We start from the raw sequence: 7,837 nt of genomic DNA, 5'->3' as shown, positions 1-7,837 counted from the left end.
ATAGTGACAGGCTATATTATATATATATATGTGTATATACACACACACATATGTACGTGTCCGTATATATATACACACATACACACAGTACTAGGTACAAATGGCAATTAACAGTCCCTGCAAAAATTCATTTTCAGTTGAGGCTATGGCTCCTATGCCTTGGGATGGTTTTAGACGTCAAAACTCAAAAATACTGCTAAAATCTCACTTCCTTAAGACAAAATTTGATTGCTTCTTCAGTTTAAGCTTCTCAGTCTAAAAATGGCTATAAGGTAAGTATAAAAAAAGCAGCCAGCTGAGTGCAATTTCTCTCTCCAATTTGGCCAGGCTATTTCATAGAAGTTACTCCTAACTAAATTAGGAGATCTGTGGCGCCTTCCAATGGTTCTTGCCTACCTTCCTGTCCATGTTCATGTTTCAAACGGTGTCAACAGAGCCCGCACTTCAGGGGTCAGCTGCTTGGCAGCCGTAGCTGCCTCTGTGATAGCCTTGCGATACAGGCCCTTTCTCTTCTTATTAAAGCATGACTGGAAGTTTTCTAAAAAGGGGGAGAGTTGCGAAAGAGCAAGGAAAGATGTTGTTGGAGACCCAAACCATGAAATACGGGCCTCCTGTCGAACCAAAAGGCCGTTATCTTTCTGGCTCACAGTTATAGTAAGAATACGGGCTGGCCACCAAGGGAAGCCATATATCTTGGCCCAAACAATGTCCCCTACACATATGGTCCTGCCATCTGCTGTGACACATTTAGAGACGTTTTTGGAAAAGACTTTCATTTTCAAGGAATTACTGAGCTTTTTCTCTTCCTTTGAAGAGGAGGAAGTGGAGGAGGTGGAAGGTGCATGCATACTGCCTGGAGGAAAAATCAAAGCTTTCAGAAGAACTACACTCAGAGTTGGAGGATTTCAGATCATCCGTGCTATCAATGCTACACACTGATGCACTGGAAGAGTCAGATTTCTTTTGATTTAGGGTCATGTAAACAGAGATATTGCTTTTGCTGCCCTTTTTGCCCAGTGTCTGTGGTTTCTCCTACTCACCAGGCACAAGCACTTCGTTTGTGTCCTGAACCGCACAGCTGGCCTCTTCAGGGCCATCTGAGGGGCTCTGATTTTCTGAAGGGGCCTCACCTGCTGAGCGAGTAGAGGTGCAGCGAGACTGGGGCTTGGGTGCCATCTTGCCACTCCGCATTTTCTCAAGTCCTGTCTTCAGAGAGGAGTCATTTTCTTCATTCCTGTACCTTTGTGGCTTTAAATGAACCCGGGGTGGAAGGGAACCTGAGCTAGGATTCTGATAGCGGCGTGTGAAATGGACTTTTGAATGTGCATTTTTGGACTTAGAGGTTTCACTTTGCTTCTTTTGTGCCTGTGCTCTGGCAATTTTCAACACTTCCCGAGCTTTTGCATGATCCATGTTCTTACTCTGGAGCACTTTTTTGGTACTTAACTGAGCCTTTGTTGTGTTCGCCTGAGCAGAAGCTTTGACTACTCTGCCTCTGCTGTGAGCAATATTTGAAACCTGAACCACAGTGTTTTTCTGGCTTTCATTTTGGTTTTTCCCATCCACTTTATGGTCAGTTTTCAGTGTTTTGTTCACAGTAGTTATACTTTCCTTGCTCCGTTTTTTATCTTCATATTTAGAAGAGTCACTTGCACTACTGCCTTTTCTAATTTCCTTTTTTTCAGCAACAACACTGTTTTTACATTTGTCACACAGGACTTGCCGGGGTCGTAGTTTAATAGCATTCATTATTGAAGTAGATTCTTCCCTGTACATCTTTCGTTTGGGTCGCTTAATTTTCCGCGGAGGTGACTGAGGTATTGATTGGTTATATGTGTCCCTGATAAACAAAGGGGGAGGATAAGGTGCTCCTTCGTGGAAGAGAGGAGGTGGTTTGGAAGTCCACAGGCTTTCAGCCAAGCTCGGCTCCGGAGGCGGGACAGGAGGGGGATCCCCAGGAACACCACCATTCGCTTCACGCTGGACTTCTGTCCCTTCTTGGAATGTGTTACTTTGAAGCTGCATAGCTTCGGGTTTATCCTTCTATTCCCTTTTGGGAAATACTGTCACAGGGATCCCACGGGGCCCAAACCATCAGAGTGTGTGCTGCTGCAGGAAACAGAATGGAGAGCCGTGAAAGGAGTCTCTGCACTTCCTATCTTTTGGACAGATCCATGAGGACCCCGGAGAAGAGCTTCTCCCCGAGGCGGAACGACACGACGAGCGCGTCCTCAATGATGGGGTGCAGCGTGACCCGCACCTCCGAGCGGGGATGAGTTGCGACAGCGCGGAGTCCCGCCCGCCGGCGGCACGAGCGCGGGGCTGCGGGCTGGGGCCGCGGCGGCTCCGGGCGCTCCTTGGGAGCGGGGGGCTCTAGGGCGGCGGGCAGGGGAAGGCGAGGGTCGGGCCTTCCTGAGCGCGGCTGCCGCGGCTCCAGCACCCGGCGGGCGGGCAGCTTCTCCTCGGCCTCCAGCCCCGGCCCCGCCGCCTCCGGGCTGCGGGCGAGCTCCCCCGGCGGCGGCGGCGGCTCGGCCTGAGGAGAGGACTGCTGGCCGTCGGCCTCGCCGTCAGGCACCGAGGCTTCAGTGGCCGTGACCGGGAGGGGGTCCGTGCCGGCCTCGCTGCGGGGACGGGCTCCGTCTCCGGCTCAGCCTCCCCGGGGGACACTGCAGGCGCTGCCGCCATTTCTTCCTGGCTTCTCCCTCCTCCTGGTCCTCTCCTACTTTATTGTATAGGCCACTGTTAAGATTACTGAACAAGTAAAATCAAACTAATCTTTTATCTGTACTTTGAAACCATTCCCTCAGACCTCTTATTCATTGACCTCTCCTTCCATCAGTTAGCCTTGTTCTCTCTTTTCCATCAGTTTTTAGACATGTTGAGGGGTCTTGTCTTTGTTTACATTAAATGACAACAGCCTAGACTAACTCCTTGAGGGCAGGAACTTTGTCCTTTACCTTTGACCCCCAGCACGTTTAGCACAAACTAGGAACTTGATAAGTATAAGACGGATGTGTGAAATACTTCAGGTATGCTTTATTTATTTTTCTTATAAGATGGTAACGAGTTGCTTTAGTAAATGTCATAATTTCTCTTTGTAGGACAAATCTGTTTCAGGTATAGGGAGTGAACCAAAACAGGATGGTGCTGGGATCGCAGATGGGGGTCGCCTCGCTGCTGTGAAGAAGGCAGTGAGAGAGAGGATGCAGCCGGGAGAGCGTGCTGAGGCCGTGGGCTCTGCGGTGCCGAAGGAAGTTGATCATATAACCTTTGACGCTGGATCTTTTAGAATCGAATGTCCCGTTAAATCGTTCTCAGGTTAGTTTTTCTGCTGAGACTGCTTAAGAAAAGTATTTGGGTTGGATGGGAGCTTGTACAGCAGGTGAAAAAATTTTCACAGGAAGTGATATAAGCTGTCTGTCATTTCTGGAAAATAGACCACATCCTCACCCCCAAACACTTGCAGATTTCATTTGATGGATGGGATTAGATTACTTGAAGTGACAAATCTCCTAAAGTTGCTTTTCTGTGTTTGCTAAGTGACTTCACTTCTGTTATTAGCCCCTAACCCCACGGTCCTGGGAGAAAGGTCACAGGTCCCAAGAGGGAAGGGAGATGATGAGGAGTGAGGTGATTTCCTTCAGGTTGGTGCCAGGCTGGATGAGAATTTCAGATGCAAAGGAAGCTTAGGCACCAAACCATCACACTTCTCTGGCTGTGCTTAAAAAATGATGCTTATGGAAGTTGGGTTTGGTTTTATTTTCATTTGTATCAAAACTTTTGCCCAGAACTTTTGAAACACAGTAAATGTGCTAATTTCAAAATATTCCAAGGAAATCAGCTGAGGTAGACCCCGGTTGTGGTAGACCTATTAACAATCGACAACAGGGGCAGGGCCTTCCTGGTAGCATAGTGGCTGGGCTTCTGCACTACGCTTCGGTGGCCCAGGGTTTGCAGGTTTGAAACCTGGGCACAGACCTACACACTGTTCATCAAGCCATGCTGCAGTGGTATCCCATATACAAAATGGAGGAAGATTGCCACAGATGTTGGCTCAGCGGCCATCTTCCTCACCAAAAAAAAAAAAAAAAAATCAACAGCAGATACTAATCCATGTTGGATATAAGTAGCATTTTACATTAGACCGAACTATTTGGGATCCTTCATTGTTTGTGAAGACTAAGAATTAGAGAAATTCCCTGAAGTTTTTTTAGTTCTCCTCCTTTACAACACACATCGTCAAACCTTTCTTCCAAATGACCAATTTTTCTTCCCTACTGCCTACTCCTACCTACTTTGTTGTGATTGTCATGCATTAGGAAAGGGCTCTTGCGTTTTTGTTATAATATAGCATGTGATAGTTCTGCCTCCTCTCTTCTGCTGCTCTGTGGTGCTCTTCTGGCTGGTGCCTAATGCAAAATAAACATCACCTTGGCCGGACATTTCATCTTCCCCAGCTGGGTTCTTCATTGAGATTCTTTTGGGCACCTTTAATGTTACAAGCATGAGATTTGTTTGTAGAAGTCCCTTTTTATGCTGAAATTAAGGATGAGAATTTTGAAAAACTGTTATAGCATAAGATGACCTATATTTTTGTCTTAGCATTTGATATATGGAACTTCTCATATCTTTCAAAGCTTTGTCCATTTCTAATAACCCTTGACTGTGAGAATATTTAAAAAGTTAAAAATTCTTTTTTTTCAGCAGTATTTGATAATAAAAATCTCATGACTGAATGCCATCTTCTTGATTCAGTAAGTTTTCCAACTTAATCTGAAAAGTTCTTTTATATTCTAGATTTGTTTTATAAAATGAATATTACTCAGTTTTTAATTGAAATGCAGTTTAAAATTTACATCTTATTTTTTTACGCTGAAATCCATTTGTTATTCATTTTTATCAAAATGGGAACAAAATTTCGTGTTTACATACTTTAAAATATAGTTTGTTTTAGCATTAAGCTCTGAAGGTGTATTTCCTTATGTGACTTATGTGTCAAATGTGCTGTGACGAGTCGGTTGAGTACATGAATATCTAACATGTGGCCCGGGTTATGCAGGTGTTTCTAACTGATGCAGGAAAGTGTAAGGCAAGGTTTCCACCCATCTGAAGTATGCGCTTGGGGACACGATGTCTAGCCTAGCTTCAGGTGTCATTGGCTGTTTTCATTCTAATTTGCTTACTCTAATTATGTTCTATTTTATTTGGAAGCCCCCAGCCTTTACTTTTGGTGACCTCTTGCCTCTAACTCCAGCTCCAGCATCAGCCCTCTGGGCAGCCTTCCCGTGGACGCTCTCGTCTCTCCCATGTTGCCTCATGTCCAGGCACAGCTGCACACGTTTTATCTCTTATGAGGAGAGGGATATGAATGTGTTATGTTCCTAAAGCATGTTGTAACTTCAGGGCTCCATTTCCCTGATCCACCCTGGGCCTCTCTCAGGCAGAGCGTCTGCCTCGTGTTCAGGGCCACTGGCACGGGCACAATGCTGCAGTGCTCTCTTGCCCACTGAGTGTTTGCTGCCCTGGTTTTCTGCCCTTTCACGTGGTTGTAGTTCAGCGATCTGGGGTAGACCTTTGCCAGGTCATTTTAATGTGTAGCCCGGCTGAAACTCTGGTGTACAGCCTTACCTTGAAATTTTCCAGGGCAATTGCTAAAATGGCTCAGGGAATGGCCTTGATTTGTTGATCTTTGATTTCAGAATGTAAACAATTCATTATGGCAAGTGTGGGATCAAACAGCAGCAGCTGTTGTTAACCTCATGAAGCCTGGCCAATGCTTGGGTTCCTGAAGCCACCAGTTCCTTCAGGACCTCTGTTATCTTGGCTTTCATTGGCTCTCAAAGATGCCTTCTTGGTTTTCAGGCTTCTGGGTGGCCTGGTGTCTCCGGGGCAGAAAGAAGTGTGTTACTGTGACCCACACTCTGGTCCTTCTTGGTTCCAGCTGCCTTTTATCGCAGGCTGAGACCAGAGGGTCAGGCATTTCGGCATAAGGCCCATTTATAGAAACTTGACTTCATCTTGTTCCTAGATCTGAACTCAGAATGATAGGTTCTGATAATATATGATCTTATAAGTAAATCTGGAAGCTAATGAATCATAATATTCTGTTTTTCATATATTAGTAATATGATTACAAGTACTTCACAGTTATCTATACATTATCTTGCTGATAAATCTTAGTACCTTATAATTTACTCTCCTTGTGAATTCTTTTCTACTTCTGTATATATTAGAATTTTGATTTTTTGATATATTTTTTGTTGGTCCCCCCTGTCCATTTCACACCCAAATTATGACTTGCTCCATGGCATCATTTGAGCCTGAACTGGGGCTTGAGGGGGAACAGAGGAAAGGATCCCACAGGACCCGACTAGTAAAAGGCATATTAAGTGCGGCTCTATGGGTTAGGATTTGTGGACTCTACATAAGTGGCTTAAGATGTGGCCTCAGTTTTATTCATTCTGCATGTGCTGCTGAGTCCATTTACATGTTAGTCACCCTTTCAATGAAAAAAGCTATAGTTTTGACATATCTGCTAGAAAGTAGCATAATCATTACGTTAATAATTTTATTAGGTACAAAAATGTTATGTTATTAATTAATCCACTATTAACTTGCAATGTTGCAGACTAAGTTGGTGAAACTTGAATGTTACTTTAGTGACTTCTCTGACTTTGTTCTCTAGCCACGCCCGGGGTGCAGTGATCCCTTCACTCAGGTGGAGGAGAAGTGACAGGACCACGCCAGGCACGCTTCCTTTGGTGGGGGCTTAATTGCCTTTTCACCTCGAACGCCTCCTAATGTAAATCAACCAGAAGAACTATGAATTAGAAAAAGCAAAACATTTTTGTCATAATCTCCATGCTGCAGTGTATTCTTCGAATACTGAAAAGTTAAAGAATATGGATTCATGTTCATGTATATAGTGTTATGTAATGTCTTAATTGTTAATATTTACTATTGTGTTTTAGATATGACACTGTTTTTCAGGGGAAGTGGGGATATTTTTTACTTTATGCAGAATAAAAAATGCACTGTGCCTAGCCTCTCTTGTTTAAAATGTTTTAAGCTTAGGGCCGGCCCCATGGCCGAGGGGTTAACTTCGTGCGCTACTCTGTGGTGGCCCAGGGTTTCACTCGTTTGGACATGGCACCGCTCATCAAGCCACGCTGAGGTGGTGTCCCATGTGCCACAACTAGAAGGACCACAACCAAAAATATACAACTATTTAACAGGGGGATTTGGGGAGAAATAGCGAAAGAAAAAAAAATGGGCAACTGAGATAACTGTTGACAATCTTTAAAAAAAAAAAAACAAAACTTTAAGCTAAGTATATTCACAGCTTATGAACATTCTTCAGTTTAATCAAATATGTTAAACTTTGACAGGAATATTTACATCCTTTCATACGCTATTCTTAGTTTGAACTCTTAAATTTGCTGGTGTTGAGCAGCTTAGCAGGTTGCATTTTCCAGGTGTACTGCGTTTCTTTAGATGAGCTATCTGGATTCTGAACTCAGTTTACATGCTGCTGTTTCAAATGGTCAAATTATTAGAGGTGCCCATTAAAGTTTTGCCTTTTTCCTTTTTCCTTTGACATAACTGACAACCTTTGAAGGAAATGCCTTCTTCCTTTGAAGAGAATTATATCAATCACGATGGGTTTGAAATGTTCTTTTATAAGACTCTCACCTATGAGATTGTAGAAGACAGGACCGTCAGAATAACGGAGCACCAAGAAGACTCGGAGTAGCTGAAGCTTGTGATCAGACCTGGGTCCAGTTGTTTGTGTCAGCAAATGGGTTGAGGGTTGGAGGTGTTGACCAAACAAGCAGGA

The 7,837-nt window shown here is 44.2% G+C and overlaps 1 long non-coding RNA gene and 1 pseudogene across 1 annotated transcript; one reads left to right on the top strand and one right to left on the bottom strand.

Moving 5' to 3' along the window:
* Positions 1-286: 286 nt before the first annotated feature.
* On the bottom strand, positions 287-2,818 carry LOC106844939 (PWWP domain-containing protein 2A-like; annotated as a pseudogene).
* Positions 2,819-3,180: 362 nt separating this feature from the next.
* On the top strand, positions 3,181-6,823 carry LOC139046582 (uncharacterized). The gene is made up of 3 exons (XR_011506739.1): positions 3,181-3,318; positions 4,705-4,754; positions 6,686-6,823. It is a non-coding gene; the product is annotated as an uncharacterized lncRNA (long non-coding RNA).
* The last annotated feature ends 1,014 nt before the right edge of the window (positions 6,824-7,837 follow it).

The sequence above is a fragment of the Equus asinus genome, chromosome 11 (assembly GCF_041296235.1).
Source record: "Equus asinus isolate D_3611 breed Donkey chromosome 11, EquAss-T2T_v2, whole genome shotgun sequence".
In the NCBI taxonomy this organism is placed as follows: Eukaryota; Metazoa; Chordata; class Mammalia; order Perissodactyla; family Equidae; genus Equus; species Equus asinus.
This window is presented reverse-complemented; position numbering and strand designations above follow the sequence as displayed.